The 25279-nt window shown below is 41.2% G+C and overlaps 1 non-coding gene across 1 annotated transcript; it reads right to left on the minus strand.

Moving 5' to 3' along the window:
- Positions 1-8397: 8397 nt before the first annotated feature.
- LOC127109355 (small nucleolar RNA R71) lies at positions 8398-8505 on the minus strand. Its single transcript, XR_007796664.1, has one exon. It is a non-coding gene; the product is annotated as a small nucleolar RNA R71 (small nucleolar RNA).
- Between the last annotated feature and the right edge of the window lie 16774 nt (positions 8506-25279).

Consider the following 25279-nt stretch of genomic DNA (forward strand, 5'->3'; position numbering starts at 1 on the left):
TGAGAAGGTTTGAGCTATTCAAGACATGCAACCTCCTAAACCATAAAAGGAAGTTTGAGGCTTTTTGGGTAGACTAAACTATACCTCAAGGTTCATCTCCCATCTGACGGATACTTGCGAACCTATATTCAAATTGTTGAGAAAAATCAAACAATCAAGTGGAATGATGATTTCCAAGGGGAATTCGACAAAACACAAGAAATACTTGCATGAACCACCAATACTAATACCACCAGTTCTGGGTAGGCCACTTATAATGTATCTCACAATGCTAGATGAATCAATGGATAGTATACTTGGTCAACATAATGACACATGCATAAAAGAACACGTTATATATTATCTGAGCAAGAAGTTCACTGATTGTGAGACCAGATACTCACTCTTAAAGAAGACTCGTTACGCTTTATAATGGGTTGCTCGACGCCTAAGGCATTACATGGTTTGTCACACTACTTTGTTGATATCCCAAATGAATGCAATTAAGTACATATTTGTAAAGCCTATTATCAATGGAAGAATAGCTTGATGGAAAATGTTGTTGACTGTATAAGATATCCAGTATGTCACCCAAAAAGCCATCAAAGGGAGTGTGATGTTAGATTATCTCACTCATCAACCTGTGGAGGGTTATCATCCAATGAGGTTTGACTTTTTCCAGATGAAGATATCTTGTTTATTAGAGATTACGAAATCCCAGGCCATGACGAAGGACCTGAACTAGGATTGCGATGGATGCTCATGTTTGATGGTACTTAAAATGCACAAGGTCATGGGATTGGGGTAATCATCACTTCTCCAAAAGGCTTTCATCTTTCTTTCATAGCGAGATTGTGTTTCGACTGCACCAATAATATGGAAAAATATGAAGCGTGTATCTTTGGAATTGAGGCAACCATTGATCTGAGGATCAAAATCCTCAAAGTATACAGAGATTCAACTCTAGTAATCAGTAAAATTAATGGGGAATGGGAAACTCGTGACCATAACTTGATTCCATACAAGAAACACGTCTTAAAATTGACTCCATACTTTGATGAAATCACTTTTCATCATATCCCTAGGGAAGAAAATCAACTAGCAAAAGCTTTGGCTACCTTGTCATCCATGTTCAAAGTTAAGTGGGCTAAGGAAGCACCTTCCATAACAATTGAACAATTTGACAAACCAACATACTATTTTGCAACTGAGGCAGAATCCGATGACAAACCTTGATTCTATGACATCAAAAGGTACCTAGAGAAACGAGAGTGTCCCAAGAACGTGTCCATTACAGATAAGAAGACTTTAAGGAAATTATCAGCCAAGTTATTCTTTAATGGTGATGTACTGTACAGAAGGAATTATGACTAAGTCTTGCTCAGATGTATGGAGAGACACGAAGAAGACATGATCATAAAAGAAATCCATGAAGGTTGTGAAGGAGTCCTTGCCAATGGATATGATATGGCTAAGAAAATCCTTCGGGCCTGATATTACTGGACAACTATGGAGGTTGATTATTTCAATTACGTCAGAAGGTGTCACAAGTGCCAGATCTATGCTGATAAGATCTGCATGCCACCAACTCCATGGAATGTCTTCACATCACCATGGCCCTTCTCTATGTGGGTAATTGATATGATTGTAATGATCGAACCGGAAGCTTCGAACGATCATCGCTTCATCTTAGTCGTTGGCGATTACTTCACAAAATGGGTCAAAGCTACTCCATACACAAATGTCACTCGACAAGTGGTTACAAGGTTTATCAAAAAGGAAATAATTTATTGCTATGGAGTTCCTAGCAAGATTATTATTAATAACGCCAGTAACCTGAACAACAAAATGACGAAAGAGTTGTGCACTGACTTCAAAATTGAACATCATAACTCTTCACCATACCGGCCCAAGATCAATGACATCATAGAAGCAGCAAACAAGAATATCAAGAAGATTATCCAGAAAATGGTCAAGACTTATAAGGATTAGAATGATATGTTTCCCCTTGCTCTACACGGCTATAGAACTTCGGTACGCACCTCTATTGGGGCAACTACATTCTTACTGTATATGGAATGAAAGTTATCCTCCCAATCGAGGTTGAAATTCCTTTATTAAGGGTTATCATGGAAGCCAAGCTTGATGAAGTAGAATGGGTCCAATCCAAATTTGATTAGCGGAATCTCATAGACGAAAAGTGTTTGACTGCTCTCTGCCATAATAAGTTATACCAGAGACGACTCAAGAATGCTTTTGTCAAAAAGGTTCGCCCTCGTGTATTCCAAAAAGGTGACATAGTGTTCAAGAAATACTCGCCAAAACACTCGGATCCACAAGGCAAGTGGAGTCATAACTATGAAGGACCATTCTTCGTAAAGAAGACCTTCTCAGGCGGAGCTTTGATCCTCACAACCATGGATAGAGAAGAGTTTCCACTACCCCTGAACTCCGACGCAGCCAAAAAATATTATGTCTTAAAAGAAATGAACAAAAGTTTGGAGACATTTGAGGATGATTCTTCCAAAGATCATAACTTCTTCAATTTTCAACATATGAGGCTGATTCTTTTTGAAAAATGTTATTTGTGATACCCCCTACATGTTTGCTTCAAGAATCAAGGTAAAAATATGCTTGGAAGGTCATGGAATTCATTGAGACATTACAGGTTAGTTTCAACCATGAAGCACTCAAATTCTTCTAAGACATAGGATCAGTTTTTCATGTCAACTTAAACATGACATAACTTTGTGCTCAAGCATACAAATGCAACCTTTCTTGGCATATTGTAATATTTGTCATGATGTTAACACATTTCAAAAAGAATGGGATCAAAAAGCCTCCTGAGTATGGTGCCCTATTGGGTTGGACATGGTGACTTGTAACTGAAGAAATCACCATTGCCCGAGTTTTGAACATGACTAATCTCAATTCCAAGCCACATTAGCATGTATTTTGGACCTAAACATATTTAACCAAGTCTTCATAAGTTAATTGACCCTTAAAATACATCATTTGGCTAAGTTTTGATGAGTTTCAAGTCACATTTTTCACACATTCTGATCAAATTCATTTTGCATGAGTTCTGCATCATTTCACACGTATTTGGATCCAACCACATTCCCTATAAATAGAGGAAGTTATTGCATTCATTTCCAATATTTGGAGAGCCGAGAAATCCCTGTTGCAACTTGAAATTTTTTCAGAAAATTCAATTATCGTGTTTTGAGTTTCAGCTTGTTTCAATCCAATATCTTGATTCCATTAGCACATTCGGCATCCTCTGAAACTTTTGCAACAATTCCCAAGATATGAGACCTTATGAAGTGCTCTAACTAGATCAAGCTTCCTCAACTTCTGATCACCATTTGGACAAGATAGTTTTAAGCGTCATTTGAACTCAAACAAGTTACCACAATGTAGTCTTTCACTCTTTGATGCTTTCCCCTAACTTACCTGGTGTTGACTGATTGTGTTCATCATTTAATTTAATTTTCGTGGCATGCTTGTTTCTGAAACTTCTCCTAAATTCCCTTTGCTCAATTCACATAAATGAATTTGGAGCATAAGGTTGAATTCGGGATGAGAAGATGATCACAATGGTGATAGCCCCATGTCTTGAATTTATCAAATGATGAAACTCTAATTAGAGCTCACCGGAGAAGACGATCGGAGCTTTCTCAGGTTGTCTGAGTTTGATCAGACACGTTGGAAATATGAAATGTTTTGATTGGTTGGATTTAAATTGGACTTTGTGTTTGCCTTGCAGCGTGTTCCATCCTGTTCTCCAACATTTTGAGTGTTGGATCTACCATGTCGATTAATGAGGTGTGATCTAACGCTTCTTGTCTTTTCTGATTTTTATTATTTTTCTTTTATTATTTTCAATTTTTTTTTCTTTAAAAATTCATAGTAGGTTCATTTTTTATCCCAAAAATCCCAAAATAATTTCTAAAATTCTCTTTTATTTTTCTTCATCTGATTTTTATTTTTTCACATTTTATTTTATTGATTTTCTATTTTTTATGAATTTTTTGTTTTCTCCTTTGTTTTAATTGGTTAAATATTTTTCTGCATTTTTAAATTCCAAAAAATTTATTAAATGTTTCTTATCTTATTTTCAACCTTCCATAATTTTCTTGGCCATTTATTTGGTGTTTTGAAGGACTTTATGAATTTTTCACTTTATTTCTATTTTAAAATTCATTTAAAAAATACCTTTGATGCATTTTTTATTTCATTTAATTGCATTTTTATTTGTGTGACCTTGTGAACTTCTGTTGGCTTGGATCATGATGGTTTGAACTTCAAGTCTCATCAAACTCAATGGATCTTGGATGTTGATGGGGTGAAAACCATAATCCACCAAAATGGATTGTTGGTTTTGATGATGACTTGATCAAACTTTTGATCCAATTTGGGTGTGACTTATCTTGTGTCTCTCTTCTTCATCTCTTTTGTTTTCCTTTGATCCATTGGTTAGCTTGTGTCCATATTGTTCATGATGTGTGGATTGGTACTTGATGAACTTTCATCATTTCAAATCTACCTTCTAAGTGATCATGGATCATTTAAGGTACTTTGGATTGATGTATAAGTTTACCCTAAGTGTCATGAAGTGTGGATTGAAGTAATGAAGCATCCTCCTAGCCTCTGTGCTTGATCATCCCCTTTCTTTCTTTTTTTGTGTTTCGTGGCTCTAGGAGAATAATTTACATATCATTTCTCTAGCATTTATTAACACAAACATTATTATTGATCGGCCTCAGATAGTTGTGACTTCTACATAAGTCCAATTACGATTGCTCAATATAGTGTTAAATTTGTTCCAAAAGTAAAAGGGATTTTTATAAGTGAGATTGTAAGTCTCCTATTCTTCATGGTATTATATGAAAATGTTGTTCCTTTTCCATTTGTGAGAGCTAGTGGCATACTTGTTGATTTTATCCAAGTTGGAGTCATTCTTACAAATGATGTATAGGTCCATATTTCCATGCTTATGAGTGAATAGTTGAGTGTTCTCCAAAAAGTGATCAAAACATCTTTTCATCTTTACTAACATCCTTTGTTAACTCTTCACTTGCATTAACTTCTATTTCAATGTTATTTACTTTATACCTTTATTTTTTATGTTATTTACTTTATGCCTCTACTTTTTATGTCATTTACTTTATGCCTTTATTTTTATGTCATTTACTTTATACTTTATGTTTAGCATTTCATATCATATTGTTTGTGATTATGTCATTTTGTTTTTTGTACATTTGGATATTTCTTATATATCATTATAAAGAAAACTCTAATAAGGAAAAGACCTAAAAAGAACTTGTTTCTCCTGATTTATGAACTCGTGGTTACTATCCTTGGTATCATTGTGGAGCTATGGATTTAGAATTAGGATCTTGACCCTTGCTTTGGGACTTGTGATTCTGAGACCCTAGAGTTCATCTGAAACCTTTGAGTTTGGACTTTCTTTTGGAGACTTGGTTGAACTACTTTGGTTTCATCTTATACATGGATTATTATTTACTTATTTTGCTTTCTTGAGGCTTAATTCAAAGGAGAAAATTCTTGCTTCATTTATGTCATAAAGCTTGCTATCTCTTTTTTAGATCTTTCTTCCCTAGCTTTTACTTTATGCTTTAGGAAAGTCTCTTCTACTCATCCCCCTTCTTTAATTTTTAAATCTTCTCCCTCTTTTCAAAAAAACTTCTTGATTTCAAACTTGAACCACTTTCTCAATAAACCTTGACTTTTGTCAAATGATTTTCAAAACATTTTTCTTAATAAATGCTAATCCATCTTAAGCATACTCATACCAATTTTAAAACGACAAAAAATGCATAACTCATCTAAATCATTTTTGTGCCCTTTGTGCACTTTTCCTTTTAAACTTTTTTCTAAGGCATTAGACATAAGTCATTTCCATAGTTGAGATAAATTCTCTTATCTCCATAGTATTGATGATAATTCTTTTCCATCTAAGAGAGGTAGTGGCATACTTGTTGATCCTTATCCAAGTTGGAGCCCTTCTCATGATGATGCAAAGTTCTCATACTTGTGAGTGACTAGTTGAGTACTCTCCTTAAAATGACAAAGTATATTTTCCTATAAAATTGAATCAAAACAAACTCTCTTTATTATTTTTATCACGAACTACGAGTTTTTAATCCTTCATTGCACTTTGTTGGTACGTAGGCATGAGACTTCAAAAGTCTTGGCAAACACAAAAAATCATAAAAAATACACTTTTTTTCCTATCCCTCCAATCTTTTGCAAACAACACTTTTTTTAAACCAAAATTTACACATATTCAAAGAGGTTCCCATGGAGTACCATGGATGTTTAGGGTTCTAATAGCTTCCCTTTTCATAACTAACCTCTAGACCCTTGTTCTTTTTTTATTAGTTTTACTTTAAAACTTCTTTGGATGTTGTTCGTACTTTTTCCCTTTTTCTTTGAAAATAATAAAAGCGCGGTAGCGACTCTTGCTTTGCGAGTTAAGTTAATCGATAGCTTAATCTCAAAAAATTTACCGCTACAGTCATTACCATGACGCCAATTATGGTGTTAATGCTCAGTTGTTTAGCCACGTTTTCAGATTCAGCAAAAGGAGTTTTCCACCATTTTCTCCTACATGATCTAAGGCACTTCCGTTTGAATTTTGACATTATAAATATGGACTTTTAGTTTAGATTTGATAATCGAAGCTTTTAGAATTTATTTTTAGGCAAAAAGTTACTTTTGTAAAAGCAGTAACTTTCTCACACTCAGGAATTACTTCAACTTTGAGTCAGAATTTAGAGTTTTCTTGTCAGTATTTGGGTCGATTGCAATTTAATCTTGCTGGCATAGTCTTTCCAAAAAAATTATTCAACACTTCTTCGTACCAGTTTGGAGCATTCTCAATATATATTATTATGTATTCTATCATAACAGGTTCCATTTCTCTTTACTGCTTTTGTTATGTTACTTTGCATGTGCTTATTTATTATTATTATATTAAGTATGTCTTCTATGGTACCAATTGCAATTTAATAGCATGTTCGGTTGATTCTGTCGAGGTCGGAGTGTGAGGACTGTGGTATCGATGGTGCTCGAAATATGTCATAAAAATTGTAATTAATTTGGAGTTGTTTCATGGCCTGAATTATTTTTTGTTTTAACATTATTGTTAACTGCGAAAGCATAAACTTAGAGATATCAATTCCGATTCGAAAGAATGGAACATTTATCTGGCCATAGGAAAAATTATGTTTTTGATTATTAACACTGCGAAAACATTTTTTAGTTGATTAGGAAAAAATAAGTTTTCAAAAAGGTGATTCTAAGAGCATAAGTGAACATGCGAAATAGGACGTTTATGAACTTCAGATCTGGTATTGGATGTACGAAAGCTGACAATACCTTTAAATTAATTTTTCTACCTTAAGTAATTAATTTTCAAAAAGAGTTTTGCACTTTAACACGCTGGACACGCGAAAGCGGTCAGCATATATTATATGCTAAAATTCGGTTTCGGTTATGCGAAAGCAAATGGTTCCTTAAAAATTAATTATTTTTCTGCAAAATAAACATTGTCTCATATTAATTATAATCAACGACTTCGTGAGCGCTAACGGTCGACGAGAGCGACATTCTGGTATCCCGTCTCATAATTAATTTTAAAAAACTTATTTCTTTTCTTTTGCGAATCAAAACAATCATTCGCAACCTTAAATTTACATAGTAGTAATAGATAACGGTAGGTTGACATTGGTCTTTGTGGGTTTGGCATTTTTTATATTACAACTCATATTTTCGTGAACTTGCAAACCTATCAAGTTTTTGACACCGTTGTCGGGGACCAAAATAGTCAATAACGTGATTCCGATGTTGTGCCGTATAGACAAAGGCATACTTTTTACTTTTTATTTCCCTTTTCTCGGTTGTATGCCAAGTACCCGTAACTCCGAGGATGAACTAGAACAACCGATTGACGAGATCGAGTATTTCATTCATATTAGATGTCGATTAGAACAGCTTCGTGCATAATATACTATCACAATGGCTACGCAAAATGATGAGCATCCTCTTAAGGACTTTGTCGACGAACCACACTCAAGCATTGTTAACCTTGTCATTCAGGGTAACACTTTTGAGTTGAAACCCTATCTGCTGCAAATTGTGTAGCAGAACTAGCTCTCCGGTAGCCCAACGAAGGACCCTAATATGCATTTTTTTCGTGTTCATATAGTATACTAACACGTTGAAGAGTAATGGTGTTGATCCAGAATCCATTGGACTACATTTTCTTCCTTTTTCCCTGAGGGACAGAGCCAGAGCTTGGCTACAGTCCCTACCATCCAATTCTATTACTACATGGAATAAGCTCAAGAAGGTGTTCTTAGCTGGATATTTCCCGTCTAGTAAAACAAAAGTATTAAGAAACCAAATAACTTGTTTTAGATAAGCTGGTGGAGAATCCCTTTTTGAAGCCTAGGAAAGGCATAAGGACATGATGAAACTTTGCTTGCATCATGGGTTAGAGAAGTGGTTGATTATCCATGCTTTCTATAATGGTTTCCTCTATAATACGAGGATGATAGTTGATATTGTGGATGAAGGGGATCTGATGGATAAGCCATTCTCTGAGGCCTACCAACTTTTCCAGAACCATCATCAGTGGGGAAGCGAGCGCGCTCTCGTTGAAAAGCCTCAACCAAAAGGTGGCATGTACGAAGTGAGAGGCCTAGATCACATGAGTGCCAAAGTAGATGCCCTCACCCAAAAGATCAATAATATGACCATTATCCTTGTAGCTACCATAGCTGTTGTGACTCCCCTCTATGAAATCTGCAGAGTCCAAGGACATGTCACTATTGATTGTCAATTGTTATTTGAGCCTTCCCATGACCATGATAATTATGCGCAAGGGAATCCCTAGTCCAATACGTATAATCATGGATGGAGAAATCATCCTAATTTCTCCTACAGAAGTAATAATGATCTCTTTGCACCTAGCCCACCACATCCTACTCCCCTTGGTTTCCAGAATCATAAAGGAGCCCATGTTGCTCCTCCTACGCCTAAAAAGTCTAATCTGGAGCTAATGATGGAAAATTTTGTCATGTCCCAAACTCATTGTAATACCCCAAACTTTACCCTTCATTTTTCCTGGAAAAAAAAATGAAAAAAAAAAAGTTAAAAAAATAAATAAATAAATAAAATTAATTAAATAAATAAATAAAATATAACAAATTTTTTTTGGACTTGGGTCTCCCTCATTTGAGCCCACTACCCACGAAAATCAGTCTATAAATACTGAAGTTTCAGTAGAGGAAAACAGACTTGGAGTTACACTGGGAGATTCACTGGAGAAAGATTTTGAGAGAAGGAAACATAGGAACTACTCTGCAGCGACCTTCAGGCAGCCCTGAGAAGTTCACTCCGCCTCACACAAACCCTAGTATTACTTTGCAGATCCGGCCGTACCATTCAATCTTAATCAATCTCTCTCATCAGGTATGCCCTATATCCATCATCTTTATGCCTTTAATTTGAATGCTCTAAATGTATGAGGTATTATGGGTGAATTTGATACCCTTTTGATGCATGTGTTTGACAAGAGGTTTAGGTCTCCTATCCTTGGTTGCTTTTTGTGAGCTTTTTGTGAATTGAAAGAGCATGATTCATGTGGTTACATCTTGATTTGGGGGCAACTCTTGGTTACCCTATCTTGTTTCACTAACCCTTTTGTTGAGTTTTTGTGAAGGCACATGACTTTTGCAGGGATAACTTGCGTGGTTTCCCACTTTATTTGTGGGATAACCCCTGGAGGTTTCATTCCGATTACCTGTACTGACTCACTTTCTTTGATGGTGTTTAGCTTGGGAGATCCCTGGGTTTCTTAATCCTGTTGTAACTTCGGATCTTTATCCGTGTGGTAATTTTTTCCTTTTCTCGTACTTTATCGCTTTCTTAGCTGGAAGACCTCGATAGGAGGCAATGTTTGAGCCCCTTGGTGGCATTTTACTTTGAGATACATGTTTTGTGTTTTGTATTCATATCCCCACATGTAGCGCGGTTCCTTCGTCAAGGACTGCCTGTTTGCCCTCGAGCATCCCAAACCCTAAAACCCAAAGCAACACGTTTACTCCTTCTACTACAGGCGAGTAAGTCTCCAAAGGTCGAGCATCCGGTAGATTGCGTAGTGACGTCGTTCGTCCAAAACCCAATCCACAACCCCGTAGTTAGCCGAACTACGGCTTGCTCTGATTCTCATTCCAGATGAGATACGTAGGCATAAGACGCGATGTCTTAGCGAGCACACATCCCCCCAACCCATAGGTCAGCCGAGCTACGAAGACTCTGATTCTCATATTCAGATGAGATACGTATGCAGTGGATGCAACATCCGCGCGAGTCATTTCTCTTAACCTTTTTAGTAAATAAACACATTAGGTAAACCCACACCCTTTAGACAAAAACCACAAAAGTGGATCCCGTAGAGTACTATGGATGCGTAGGGGTGCTAATACCTTCCCTTCGCATAACCGACTCCCGAACCCAAGATTTGGTTGCGAGACCCCGTCTTGTCCTTTCCTTTTTCAGGTTTACTTCGAGCGTTTCCTTTCCCTCCTTTGGGATGAATAACGCACGGTGGCGACTCTTCTGTCTTTTTCTTTCGCCGGTTGTTTTTTTCGCGCACTGTATTTTTCAGGTTGCGACAGCTGGCGACTCTGCTGGGGAAATACTAAGAAGTTGACCTCTTGCTGGTCCATCTTCCCTAAGCGAGTCCCTCCTAGCTTTTGTGATTTCTTGTTCATTGGGTGTTCATGCTTTTGTACATTTATTTACTTACTTGCTTGCATTCATCTGCTGTATCTGTTGGAGCTGTTGTTTGTTTGTTGGGATGGGATGTTCTACGAGAGATAAGCCCATTACCCAGGCTTGAGTGCACACACAGGTTTTAGAGTGGATGATCATGAGGCTTGCGTGGCATGTTGCTACGTTAAGTCGTTCATGAAGAACCACACCCAGACGAGGTTTCTTTTGGATATATTATGTCCTACGGATGTTCCGTAACGACATGATGTTCCTTTAGAAATCGTCGACTTTGGTGACCATTTCCCGAGAACTCAGTCGAGGCCTCTCCTCCGAGACGTGATTATGTTAGCTCTGGTGGGCGCATTCTCGCTGATCAATCCGAGGACCCCGAGACTGGGAACTTGCTTTAGGATGTCCTGTTGAGGGGAGTCAGTGGAGGTCTTTTATCCCGTAATAATGCCAAACCTTTAGTGGTAAACGTATTATTCGCGACTGAAGGGCTGAAGTTGACGAACTTCTGTTCTTAGAACCTACCAGTGAGGGGCGGGCTAAATTCAGGAAACCTTAACCTCCAACCAACCCGGTTTTCTGGAGCAGAGCTTTGATCTTGTATTATATTCCTCAGTGGTTTTCTCTTCAGACAGTTTAACCCGACAGATGTTCAAGCAGATACAGCAATCCTGATTGACATGCCACTGCATTGCATTCACATCATCACATCATTTGCATTCATATCATTTAACACATGTTTATCCATTTCAAGGGGGTTTACATCTTCTTCTTGATTCCAGTCAGAGTTTTTCTGGTTCTCTTAAGATGGATATTGGCAGAAAGAGACTTGTCGCCTACAAGTTTCCGGTGGTCTGTCTGGAGTCCATCCAACAGTTGATGCAGTTAATGGATCCTGGTTCTCTAGAAGGATTCCGAGAGGATTACGGTCTGATTCTAAGTTTCGTCACGGTTCTTTCCAAAGATCAACATGACGCCCTATTCACACTGCTACAGTTCTATGACCCTCCGTTAAGGTGTTTCACATTCCCGGATTATATCTTGGTCCCTACTCTGGAGGAGATTGCCAGTTTTCTCAGAGTTCCTATCAGGTCACAGTTATTGTTCTACAGTTCTGAGTTTCTGCCCGATCTCAGCATGGTTGCTTCAGCCACATATTTGGAGGAATCAGTCTGGAAGGCTAATATGTGTCAGAAAGGAGAAGTTAGTGGTTTTCATCTGAGTTTCTTACTGGGAGAAGCAAAGAAGAAGCTGGAAGACGGTAACAAGAGGGGTTTCAATGTTGTGTTGGCTCTTTGCGTGTATGGGATTGTCTTGTTCCCTAATGTTGCCAAATTTGTGGACATGGACGCAATACGCCTCTTCGTGTTGAGAAATCCAGTACCGACCTTGCTAGGAGATTTCTTTCATTCAGTGCACCACAGAAATAAGAATAGAAAAGGGGGATTGTTGAATTGTTGTGTGCCTTTGTTTTATAGGTGGTTCAGTTCTCACCTACCCAAATCAGGAGTGTTCGTTAATGTCAAGGACTCGTTGAGTTGGTCGAAGAGATTGATGGGGTTGAGAGCTGAAGATATTCCTTGGTGGTCCGACCGGAGCTTGCTTCGGGCAGATATTATTCATAGTTGTGGGAACGTCCCAAATGTTCCGTTGGTAGGAAGGAGAGGAGGAATCAACTATAATCCTTCTCTAGCAGTTAGACAGTTTGGATATGCTTTAAGAACTCCGCCTTTGGAAAAGGATGTGGAAGAATCTCTGTTTTTCCATTCTTCGCCTGATTTGACGGTATCCCGTAAGGCAGTTGAGGCCTGGCTCAAGGTGATCAAGAGAGGAAGAACCGTCCTTGGAAAAGGAGATTGTAGAACTTACCCTCGGTATGAAGAGTGGCTTCAAGGAAGAGTCGAAGAGTTTGGTCTGCCGTTCCCTATTGAAGAACCTTTGTATCCACCTACTCCTGAGCAGTCAACAATGGTGAGCCGAGAGGAGTACGACAAGTTGAAGAGTTCCATGGAGAGACTTCAAGTCGAGAACTCAGAGTTAAGTGAGAAGTTGCAAGACTGTATGCATCAATTCCAGGAGGCAGAATATCAGAAGGGGGAAGCCGTCAGATTGCAAAAGGAAGCAGAGAGGAAATTTGCTGTGGAAGTGGACTTCTTCAGGAAGACAGATGAAGCCTTGAGATCATCCAGTTCTGAGTTGAGGCGAGTCAAGCAGCAGTTAGTAGATGCTCATGGTAAATTAGCTGGGTGGCAGGAGCAATGGGATGCATTTTCAACTTCTCGGAAGGCAAAGGATGAGGAGACAGTAGCCGAACTGACTGGTCAGATAGAGAAATTGACGATTTTGCTGAAGGGGAAAAATAATGAGCTTCTGTGCGCCCGTTCTACTAATGGCTACATCACAGATCAACTCAATGAGGCTCGAGGACAGATTGAAGAACTCAAGGTGTTGGCAGGTTTGAAGAAATCCAGACTTGAAGAGGTATTCGGAGAAGATGATGGGAATTACTACAGAGAGCACATCAATGAACTGGATGGGATCATTCACAAGAGGAATCTGCTTATCCGGCATTTGACAGAATCTCCAGATCATCCCGACACGGTGGCATTACTGGATGAAGTGAGGAGCAGTCCTTATGGGTTGTATACAGGAGGCTGATTCCTGGTTTATGTTCCTCCCTTTACTTTTTGTTTTGTTGCTATGTAGTGATAATCCACAGGCTTGTTGCGGGGATCCTCTTTTGATGTACTTTTGGCTAAGGCCCCTTTCCTGGAACTCATTTGTATGTTGGTTTCCCTTTGTTGCATCTTGATCTCAGAAGTTTATCCATGACTCAGTCTTCTTGCACTATTCGCCTGATGTGAGACTGGAATCAAGGGGGTAGAATACCTTTTGGATTTGATAAACATGGCATTGCATTTACATACTCATTGTCATATCTTGCATAACAGGTACCGCTGCAGTGTTCTCATATTGTTTGGTGTCCCACTAGCAGGATAGCTGACTCAAGCATTCACCGATACGGTACCCGAAGGAATCAACAGAGAGCGATGGAGAGCCTACAAGCAGAGCTCGCCGAGATGAAGATTCGCATGAATCAATTCATGGATTTGGTTCAAGGGGTGGCTCAAGGACAGCATGAGCTTAGATTGTTGGTACAGAGGGATCCCCCTATTACTCAACCAGAGACGTTGGCTGATCCTCCAGCTGGAGAGGCTAATGGTCCCAATGGACCGGGGCCTATCCCGATCCCGCATGTCAACCTAGATCAACAACCCATTCAGGATGGTCAGGATGATTAGTTCCCCTTGCTTCAGGAAGACTTTGGCATGGACCCCATGTTTAGAAGATTGGAAGAGAGGTTGAAAGCAGTGGAAGGACAGAATCCTCTGGGAGTAGATGTTGCTGACTTGGGGCTGGTCCCAGGTGTGAGGGTGCCACCGAAATTCAAGGTCCCTATATTTGACAAATACAATGGCAGCTCTTGCCCCAAAACTCACGTGCAAGCCTATTTCCGTAAAATGGTTGCATACTCTGATGACGAGAAGCTACTTATGTACTTCTTCCAGGACAGCCTGGCTGGGGCATCCTTGGAATGGTATATGAGGCTAGACAGAGCCCACATCCGTTGCTGGAGGGATTTGGCAGAGGCTTTCGTGAAGCAGTATCAGTATAATGCAGACATGGCTCCGGACAGAACTCAACTTCAGAATCTGTCTCTTAAAAGCAATGAGTGCTTCAAGGAATACGCTCAACGCTGGAGGGATACAGCTTCCCGTGTTCAGCCTCCTATGTTGGAAAAGGAAATGGCCAACATGTTCATGAATACGCTGCCTGGACCTTATCAGGAGCGTCTGGTGGGGTGCAATGCTTCCAACTTTGCTGATGTGGTCTCTACTGGAGAAAGGGTGGAGAATTACCTAAAGACTTATAAGAGCCAGAGTGGAGGTGGATCCTCATCAGGGGTGAAGAAGTCGTTCATTCAGGGACAGAAGAGGAGAGAAGGGGATGCAAATGCCATATCTTCTTATCAGAATAGGGATAACCGGAGGAATAATTTTCAGAATTATCATCAGCAACCGTATGTTGCGGCTGTGACCATTCCAGCTGCAACGCCACTACAACAACAACAATCACAACGTCAACCAGCTCAGTATCAACAGCAGCAGCAACCGGGTAACAGACCCGCTTATCAACAGAGGCAAAGGATGATGGACCGGCGTTTCGACACCCTTCCAATGTCGTATGCTCAGTTGCTTTCTAGTCTTCAACAACTACAACTTGTGCAACTGCGCACTCTGGCTCCTCCTATTGGTAGACTTCCGGTGGGTTACGACGCCAACGCTAGGTGTAGCTTCCACTCTGGGGCACCTGGCCACAATATTGAGAATTGCAAAGCTTTTAAGCACGTAGTTCAAGACCTCATAGATTTGAAGGCCATCGACCTTGCACCGGCTCCGAATGTCATCAACAATCCCATGCCCCAGCATGGTGGTGCGAACGTTAACATGATAGAGGGAAAAGCCAAGTCCATTAGAGATGTGTTGAAGTTGAAGACTCCATTGTTGGATATCAAGGGATGCTTGCTGAAGGCCGATGTTTTCCCCGGTTGTGGGAAGGGTTGTTTGGATTGTGCCACTCAGAGTGGAGGTTGTTTGAAGCTACAACAGGGTATCCAGGCCTTGCTCGACAAAGGTATCCTCCAGGTTGAAGATTTGTCTGTCCAAGAGTTTGTGGAAGGGGTTGAGGAAGAAGGGTTTGAAGATGCTATTGATGAATTCGCAGATGTTGTTCCTACTGATTCTGTAATCCATGATGATGTATTTATTTTTTCCAATGTGGATGATCCTGATGTAATTGAACTTGATCCCGATGTTTCGGATGCTTGCATTTCAATGAATGAGATTTCCGAGTACGACTGTGATATTGCTACTATCACTATTTTCTACCCAACTAATCAGATCAGTGTGCCAGAAGCGCAACCCGTGCCACCAGTGCGACGATCTACTATGACCATCACAACCCATGGTCCTTTACCTTTCACCAGTGAAAGGGTCATTCCGTGGCATTATGAGGGGAGTGTGTATATGCACGATCATAAGGTGGAACGGCCACTGAAAGTAGAAGAGGGTCAGAAGCCTGAACTTGACGGTCCCGCAGTGGATAATGTCGGTGGAATCGGCCGATTCACCAGGAGTGGTAGATTGTTCTCACCGTCGGTTACCCAAGCTGATAATGCTGATGCTGTGGCGAAAACTAAAGGCAAGCAAGTCATGAATGAGGGTACCTCTGCACCCCAGGATGGTTCTGAGCCCACTTTTGCAAAGGATGTGGACGAGCTTCTGAGAATCATAAAGAAAAGCGACTACAAGGTAGTCGATCAGTTGATTCAGACTCCGTCCAAGATATCCATTCTCTCACTCCTGTTGTGTTCGGAGGCACACAGGGAGGCACTTCTGAAGGTTCTTAATGCTGCATATGTACCTCAAGAAATCTTGGTAAACCAACTAGAAGGGATCGTCGCCAATGTGCATGCAGGCAACGGGTTGGGTTTTACCGATTCTGACTTGACACCAGCCGGACGCAATCATAACAAGGCTCTGCACATCTCGATGGAATGCAGAGACACCGTGCTATCGCATGTTCTGGTGGATACAGGCTCCTCTCTCAATGTGCTACCCAAGAGAGCCCTGTCGAAGTTAGAAGTAGAGGGTTTGGTCTTGAAACCTTCAGATCTTATTGTGAGAGCCTTCGATGGTTCTAAGAGATCGGTGTTTGGAGAGGTAGAATTGCCAATTCTGATTGGATCACAAACCTTCAACACTGTCTTCTACGTGATGGATATCAGTCCTTCCTACAGTTGCCTACTGGGTCGTCCTTGGATCCATAATGTTGGGGCAGTCTCTTCAACTCTACATCAGAAGATTAAGTTTCCGGTCAACGGACGAATTATCACCGTCTGTGGTGAGGAGGACATCCTGGTCAGTAACCTGTCTACATTCAAGTATGTAGAAGTAGAAGGTGAAATTCATGAGACTCTGTGTCAGGCTTTTGAGTCAGTTCAAATCAAGGATGCAACTCTGGTGGAAGAGGTTAAAGCGGATGCCTCTATCTCATCCTTTAAGCAGGCACGGGCCGTGGTGGATTCAGGTGTTGCTCCCGGTTGGGGGCGTCTGTTGGAATTACCAGTGAAAGAAGATAAGTTCGGGATTGGGTATCAGCCAGTTTTGACTTCTACAACACTTCAGAGGCCGATCACTTTCTCCAGTGCTGGCATCATTCAGTATGGTCAAGTCTCTGCAGTCAACGAAGAAGATGGGGATAGTGATTGTGACATTGACAACTGGGTGCGTCCGAGGATCCCGGGTGAAGTCATCAACAATTGGTCTTCTGAAGAGATTATCCAAGTCACTCTTCTTGAAGAGTAATTTTCTTTGTTTATTCATGCATATCCAAGTCTTACGTTCCGCCCAGGGCGTAATGACTCATTGTAGGGCCCGTCTATGTGACACTTGCATTTTTATCATAAATAAAGGATGTATTTTTGCATTCAAATATTTCGTTCCCTGTCTTTCTATTTTTGCAGTTTTTCAAAATAAAAAAATGGCAATGTTTTGTTTAGTTTTCACTTCTTGTTCACACTCATAAGCACATACCATCACTCATGCAGATGCACATCACCGGATCCTATTGATAATGTTTCTGCTACGGCTCGTTTCGACTTTGAAAATCCAATCTTTCAAGCTGAAGAAGAGGGTGATGAAGACTGTGAACTCCCTGAAGAGCTTACCAGGTTATTAAAACAAGAGGAAAAGGTTATTCAACCGCATCAAGAGTCTGTTGAAGTGATTAATCTCGGCACCGAGGACGCCAAGAGAGAAATCAAGATAGGGGCTGCTTTAGAAGACAATGTGAAGAAAGGGCTGATTGAATTGCTGCAAGAATACGTTGACATCTTCGCCTGGTCTTATTAGGACATGCCTGGGCTGGACACAGACATCGTGGTACACCGCTTGCCTCTCAAAGAAGGTTGTCCTTCGGTCAAGCAGAAGCTCAGAAGAACAAGACCAGAGATGGCTGTCAAGATAAAGGAAGAAGTGCAAAAGCAGTTGGATGCAGGGTTTCTAGCAGTCACCAATTATCCGCCATGGGTTGCAAACATCGTCCCAGTACCTAAGAAGGATGGAAAGGTACGGATGTGTGTCGACTACCGGGATCTGAACAGAGCTAGCCCTAAAGATGATTTCCCATTACCTCACATCGACGTTTTGGTGGATAATACAGCTCAGTTCTTGGTATTCTCCTTCATGGATGGATTTTCTGGCTATAACCAAATCAAGATGGCACCAGAAGACATGGAAAAGACAACTTTCATAACCCCATGGGGCACCTTCTGCTACAAGGTGATGCCGTTTGGTCTGAAAAATGCTGGAGCAACATATCAACGAGCTATGGTGACTCTGTTCCATGATATGATTCATCATGAAATCGAGGTTTATGTGGACGATATGATTGCCAAATCTCAGACAGAAGAAGAACATTTGGTGAATTTGCAGAAACTGTTTGAGCGTTTGAGGAAATTCAAACTGAGACTTAACCCGAACAAGTGCACTTTCAGGGTGAGATCGGGAAAATTGCTGGGTTTTATCGTTAGCGGAAAAGGGATTGAGGTGGATCTCGACAAAGTAAAAGCGATACAGGAAATGCCAGAGCCAAGAACAGAGAAGCAAGTCCGTAGTTTCTTAGGGAGGTTGAACTACATTGCAAGGTTCATCTCTCACCTAACAACCACGCGTGAGCCAATTTTCAAATTGCTGAAGAAAGATCAGGCTATCAGGTGGAATGAAGATTGTCAAAGGGCTTTCGAGAAGATAAAAGAGTATCTACAGAAACCTCTGATCCTTATACCTCCAGTTCCTGGGAGACCTCTGATAATGTACCTATCAGTGACTGAGAACTCGATGGGGTGTGTATTGGGACAGCATGACGAGTCTGGTCGAAAAGAGCATGCCATATACTACCTTAGCAAAAAGTTTACCGACTGTGAAGTCAAATATTCGCAGCTTGAGAAAACTTGTTGTGCTTTGGCCTGGGCTGCTCGCCGACTGAGGCAGTATATGTTGAACCATACTACCTTGTTGATTTCTAAGATGGATCCAGTGAAATACATATTCGAGAAGCCAGCTCTCACCGGAAGGGTCGCTCGTTGGCAAATGATTTTAACAGAGTATGATATTCAGTACACGTCACAGAAGGCCATCAAAGGTAGTATTCTGTCAGACTACCTTGCCGAGCAGCCGATTGATGATTATGAGCCGATGAAGTTTGAATTCCCTGATGAAGACATCATGTTCCTCAAGATGAAAGACTGTGAAGAGCCAGTTGTTGAGGAGGGACCTGATCCAAACGAAAAGTGGACTTTGTTGTTTGATGGGGCTGTCAATGCTAGAGGAAGTGGAATTGGCTCTATCATTACAACTCCGAAAGGTGCCCACATGCCTTTCACCACTCGTTTGACTTTTGAGTGCACAAATAATGAAGCTGAGTACGAGGCCTGTATTTTGGGTATTGAGCAAGCCATTGATTTGAGAATCAAGACTCTGGACATCTTCGGAGATTCATCTCTGGTGATCAATCAAGTGAATGGTGATTGGAATACTCTCCAGCCCACTCTGGTCCCCTACAGAGATTACACGAGAAGACTGTTGACTTTCTTCACAACAGTAAAATTGTATCATATACCTCGTGATGAGAACCAGATGGCAGACGCGTTTGCTACTCTATCCTCCATGATCAAGGTAATTCGTTGGAACCATGCTCCCATGATCGATGTGATGCGCCTTGACAGGGCCGCGTATGTGTTTGCTGCTGAACTGATAGTCGATGACAAGCCCTGGTATCACGATATCAAGTGCTTTCTGAAGAATCAAGAGTACCCTGCAGGGGCATCCAACAATGACAGAAAGACTTTGAGAAGATTGGCAGGCAGTTTCTTCTTGAACAAAGACGATGTGTTGTATAAGAGGAACTTCGACATGGTTTTGCTCAGATGCGTGGACAGACACAAGGCGAACATGTTAATGCAGGAAGTTCATGAAGGTTCCTTCGGTACTCATGTCGGCGGACATGCAATGGCTAAGAAATTGTTGAGAGCGGGTTATTACTGGATGACCATGGAGTCAGATTGCTTCAAATATGCTCGGAAGTGTCATAAATGCCAGATTTATGCTGATAAGGTGCATGTACCGCCGAATCCTCTGAATGTGATGTCTTCGCCGTGGCCGTTTTCTATGTGGGGTATTGACATGATTGGAAAGATTGAACCGACTGCTTCCAATGGGCATCGCTTCATCCTTGTTGCCATCGACTATTTCACCAAGTGGGTCGAGGCAGCGTCGTTCGCGAATGTCACCAGACATGTGGTTGCCCGTTTCATCAAGAAAGAAATCATTTGTCGCTATGGGATTCCCGAAAGAATCATTACTGATAATGGTTCTAATCTCAACACCAAAATGATGAAGGAGTTGTGTCAAAACTTCAACATTCAGCATCACCATTCTTCCCCTTATCGCCCTAAGATGAACGGCGCTGTTGAGGCGGCAAATAAGAACATAAAAAAGATTGTGCAGAAGATGGTCGTCACGTACAGAGATTGGCATGAGATGCTACCCTTCGCCTTGCAGGGGTACCGTACTTCAGTACGTACGTCGATTGGGGCAACCCCTTACTCCCTGGTGTATGGTATGGAAGCAGTCCTACCTGTTGAAGTGGAGATTCCTTCTCTAAGAGTCTTGTTGGATGTCAAGTTAGACGAAGCTGAATGGATTCGGACAAGGTTCAATGAGTTGAGTCTTATCGAAGAGAAGTGAATGCCAGCCATTTGTCATGGGCAGCTCTATCAGAGTCGGATGAAGAGAGTCTTTGATCAGAAAGTGCGTCCTCGTTGTTTCCAAGTCGGAGATTTAGTGTTGAAAAGGATCCTTCCTCCTCAGACAGATCACAGGGACAAGTGGACTCCTAACTATGATGGACCGTACATTGTCACCAAGGTTTTTGATGGTGGGGCCTTAATGCTTGCAACTATGGATGGTGAAAGCTTCACTTCCCCTGTGAACTCAGACGCAGTTAAAAAATACTTCGCATAAAATAGACCCGCTGGACAGTAAAAAGAATAGTCCAGGAAAAAATGGGCATCCCGACGAACCAAGAAAATGAAAAGGTTCGGGCAAAAATTAGGGATTAAAAATGAAAAGATCGTACACCCGGTAAGTTGAAAACCTGAAAAGGCAACTTAGGCAAAAATGGGTATCCCGGTGGATTGAAAACCCGAAAAGGGCGATCCAGGCAAAAGTTAGGGATTAAGCGAATGACTGCGTTCTGAGTTAGTTCTGAATCTCATCTCATGTCGATGACTGGAAATTTTCGAAAGGTAGGAAACAGTCCAATCACCTTTTCAGAAGGCTGATCATCTGGAGGATCTTGAAGACGAGCAAGTCATAGCAGAATTGGAACCCAATAGAAATCCATTTCACGTTGCCATTAGATTAATTTCTGTTTTTATCTTTTGTGCGATTACCTCTTTCCAGGGATTGCTTCCTGATGTAAATGCTTATTCAGAGGTCATTCAATCAATAAAATCATGTTATTCAGTATATCTCTGTTTTCATTTTCATTTTACTGTTTTGTTTGCAAAAATGACGTCCGAATTTTTGATAAACATTGCATCATGACACATAAGGGCTTTACAGGTACATGATCAATAAACATTTAAAATTGTTGTAAATTTTAAGTGCTTTGGATCGTCTATTCAGAACAGATACCCTCGGGGCATTTTCTTAAAATCCCCTGTAGATGATCGTGAATATCTTCCCCAGTGAAGTCGCCAACAGACGAATCTGGTGTCTTATCCCTGCAGAGCTGATCAAAGCGTTGGATTCTTCAATCCCCAGCAGGTTCTCACCACTGTACTTCCCCAAGCGTTTGTTTCAGGACATACACTCCCCAGTAGAGTTGACAGTGCCAGACTATATATCCCCAGCGGAGTTGACAGTGTCAGACTGTATCTCCCCAGCAGAAGTGGCTGCTCCTTAGAGTTCGAGGCCAGATCGATAATCCCAATGCCAGATCCATGGTTTCTCTCCTCGAAGCAGAACCTCGGTACCGTATCGGTGTTTGCTTCCCTTACTGAGTCATCTCTCGCAAATCGTGGTTGCCAGAACCACTATCGCTTTCCCCAACAGCAGGTGTTCAGTGTCGTTCTCTCCCCAGTCAGAATTTCGGTATTTCGTCATTGCTAGAACACCGTGTGGCGGGTCATTTCCCCACAGAATTCTTTGCGCTGTGCATCTCCAACAGCCTTGCCAGGGTCCAGAAGATGGTGATCATTTCCTCAGCAGATCCCCTTGCCTCAGCTTGGCATTCTACCCAGCATTTCGCATCCCTGCATGTAGAATCATATTGCATTGCATCCTTCCAAATCGCGTAGCATTTCCATTTTCATGGAGCATTACGCCATTGAAAAATTCAAACATACGCATGTAAGCATAAAACATTCTCGGTATCCCAAGTGATAAGCTAGAAGTTGTTTCAAATACTCAGACTGAAGATTGTTCATGACTTACCTTTGTTATCCCCAGCAAGTGTCATTGGCCAATGCGCCGCCTCTATTATCTTTCCATATTTCTGCCGATGCTGACAGGCATGAAGTTTTTCCGGTATTCAGACCGAAGTGGCATTCAGGCCAATTTTCCGGTATTCAGACCAAAGTGGCGTTCAGGCCAATTTCCGATATTCAGATCGAAGTGGCGTTCAGGCCAGTTTTCCGGTATCCAGACCGAAGTGGCATTCAGGCCAGTTTTCCGGTATCCGGACCGAAGTGGCATTCAGGCCAGTGTTCCGATGTTCAGATCGAAGAAGTTTCTGACGGTCAGGTCGATGCGACTTGTGGCATTCAGGCCAGTGTTCCGATATTCAGATCGAAGTGGCATTCAGGTCAGTGTTCCGATATTCAGATCAAAGTGGCATTCAGGCCAGTGTTCCGATATTCAGATCGAAGTGGCATTCAGGCCAGTTTTCCCGATATTCAGATCGAAGTGGCATTCAGGCCAAGTCTTTCCGATGTTCAGATCGAAGAAGTTTCCGACGTTCAGGTCGATGCGACTTGTGGCATTCAGGCCAATTTTCCGATGTTCAGATCGAAGTCCTTTCCAGTATTCAGACTGATGAGCGGCATTCAGGCCATGGTTATTTCTATGTTACCATTTATTTTGGTATCCAGTTTAACATTCTTTTTCGATATTCAGACTGACTCTCACCGTACCAGACGGATTCTTCTTTCAAGGCCACCTCTTTGCCGATTCTGATAGGCATTGTCACTTCACTTCACTTCAGTACAAATTTTTGGGCTTTTATTGTATTCAATCCTTTGATACCTCGAAAGTACGAAAGCAGCTGCCATCTTCTTTTCGGGTCTCCAGTTGATTGAATAGGGGCAGCTGTAATACCCCAAAATTTACCCTTCATTTTTCCTGAAAAAAAAAATATGAAAAAAAAAAGTTAAAAATAAATAAATAAATAAAATTAATTAAATAAATAAATAAAATATAACAAAAATTTTTTGGACTTGGGTCTCCCTCATTTGAGCCCACTACCCACGAAAATCAGTCTATAAATACTGAAGTTTCAGTAGAGGAAAACAGACTTGGAGTTACACTAGGAGATTCACTGGAGAAAGATTTTGAGAGAAGGAAACCTAGGAACTACTCTGCAGCGACCTTCAGGCAGCCCTGAGAAGTTCACTCCGCCTCACACAAACCCTAGTATTACTTTGCAGATCCGGTCGTACCATTCAATCTTAATCAATCTCTCTCATCAGGTATGTCCTATATCCATCATCTTTATGCCTTTAATTTGAATGCTCTAAATGTATGAGGTATTATGGGTGAATTTGATACCCTTTTGATGCATGTGTTTGACAAGAGGTTTAGGCCTCCTACCCTTGGTTGCTTTTTGTGAGCTTTTTGTGAATTGAAAGAGCATGATTCATGTGGTTACATCTTGATTTGGGGGCAACTCTTGGTTACCCTATCTTGTTTCACTAACCCTTTTGTTGAGTTTTTGTGAAGGCACATGACTTTTGCAGGGATAACTTGCGTGGTTTCCCACTTTATTTGTGGGATAACCCCTGGAGGTTTCATTCCGATTACCTGTACTGACTCACTTTCTTTGATGGTGTTTAGCTTGGGAGATCCCTGGGTTTCTTAATCCTTTAATTGTTGTAACTTCGGATCTTTATCCGTGTGGTAATTTTTTCCTTTTCTCGTACTTTATCGCTTTCTTAGCTGGAAGACCTCGATAGGAGGCAATGTTTGAGCCCTTTGGTGGCATTTTACTTTGAGATACATGTTTTGTGTTTTGTATTCATATCCCCACATGTAGCGCGGTTCCTTCGTCAAGGACTGCCTGTTTGCCCTCGAGCATCCCAAACCCTAAAACCCAAAGCAACATGTTTACTCCTTCTACTACAGGCGAGTAAGTCTCCAAAGGTCGAGCATCCGGTAGATTGCGTAGTGACGTCGTTCGTCCAAAACCCAATCCACAACCCCGTAGTTAGCCGAACTACGGCTTGCTCTGATTCTCATTCCAGATGAGATACGTAGGCATAAGACGCGATGTCTTAGCGAGCACACATCCCCCCAACCCATAGGTCAGCCGAGCTACAAAGACTCTGATTCTCATATTCAGATGAGATACGTATGCAGTGGATGCGACATCCGCGCGAGTCATTTCTCTTAACCTTTTTAGTAAATAAACACATTAGGTAAACCCACACCCTTTAGACAAAAACCACAAAAGTGGATCCCGTAGAGTACTATGGATGCGTAGGGGTGCTAATACCTTCCCTTCGCATAACCGACTCCCGAACCCAAGATTTGGTTGCGAGACCCCGTCTTGTCCTTTCCTTTTTCAGGTTTACTTTGAGCGTTTCCTTTCCCTCCTTTGGGATGAATAACGCACGGTGGCGACTCTTCTGTCTTTTTCTTTCGCCGGTTGTTTTTTTCGCGCACTGTATTTTTCAGGTTGCGACACTCATCAAAACAAAGAATTTATAAACCAGAATGTTCATACAAATGAGTTCATCCAAAAATTGGCGAATAAGGTAGATGTCATGGCCACACATAACAAAATGCTTGAGACTCAGATCTCACAAGTAGCCTAGCAACAAGTAGTCACTACTGCCCCAACTGGAATTTTTCCTGGCCATCCACAGCGCAACCCAAAGGGCCATGCTAATGCCATCACACTGCGAAATGAACGAAATTAGACGGGCCCATTGATCATAGAGTTAGAGACCCAACAGTAAGTAGGCGAGTAGATAAGGAACCAGAGAGAGCCATTGAGAAAATCCTGGTGAGAGAACCAGTAGTTGATAATGGGTCGACACTCAAAGCAAAGGAGGTAGTTGAGAAGGAAAGACAATGTG

Source organism: Lathyrus oleraceus, chromosome 7 (assembly GCF_024323335.1).
Source record: "Lathyrus oleraceus cultivar Zhongwan6 chromosome 7, CAAS_Psat_ZW6_1.0, whole genome shotgun sequence".
Taxonomy (NCBI): domain Eukaryota; kingdom Viridiplantae; phylum Streptophyta; class Magnoliopsida; order Fabales; family Fabaceae; genus Lathyrus; species Lathyrus oleraceus.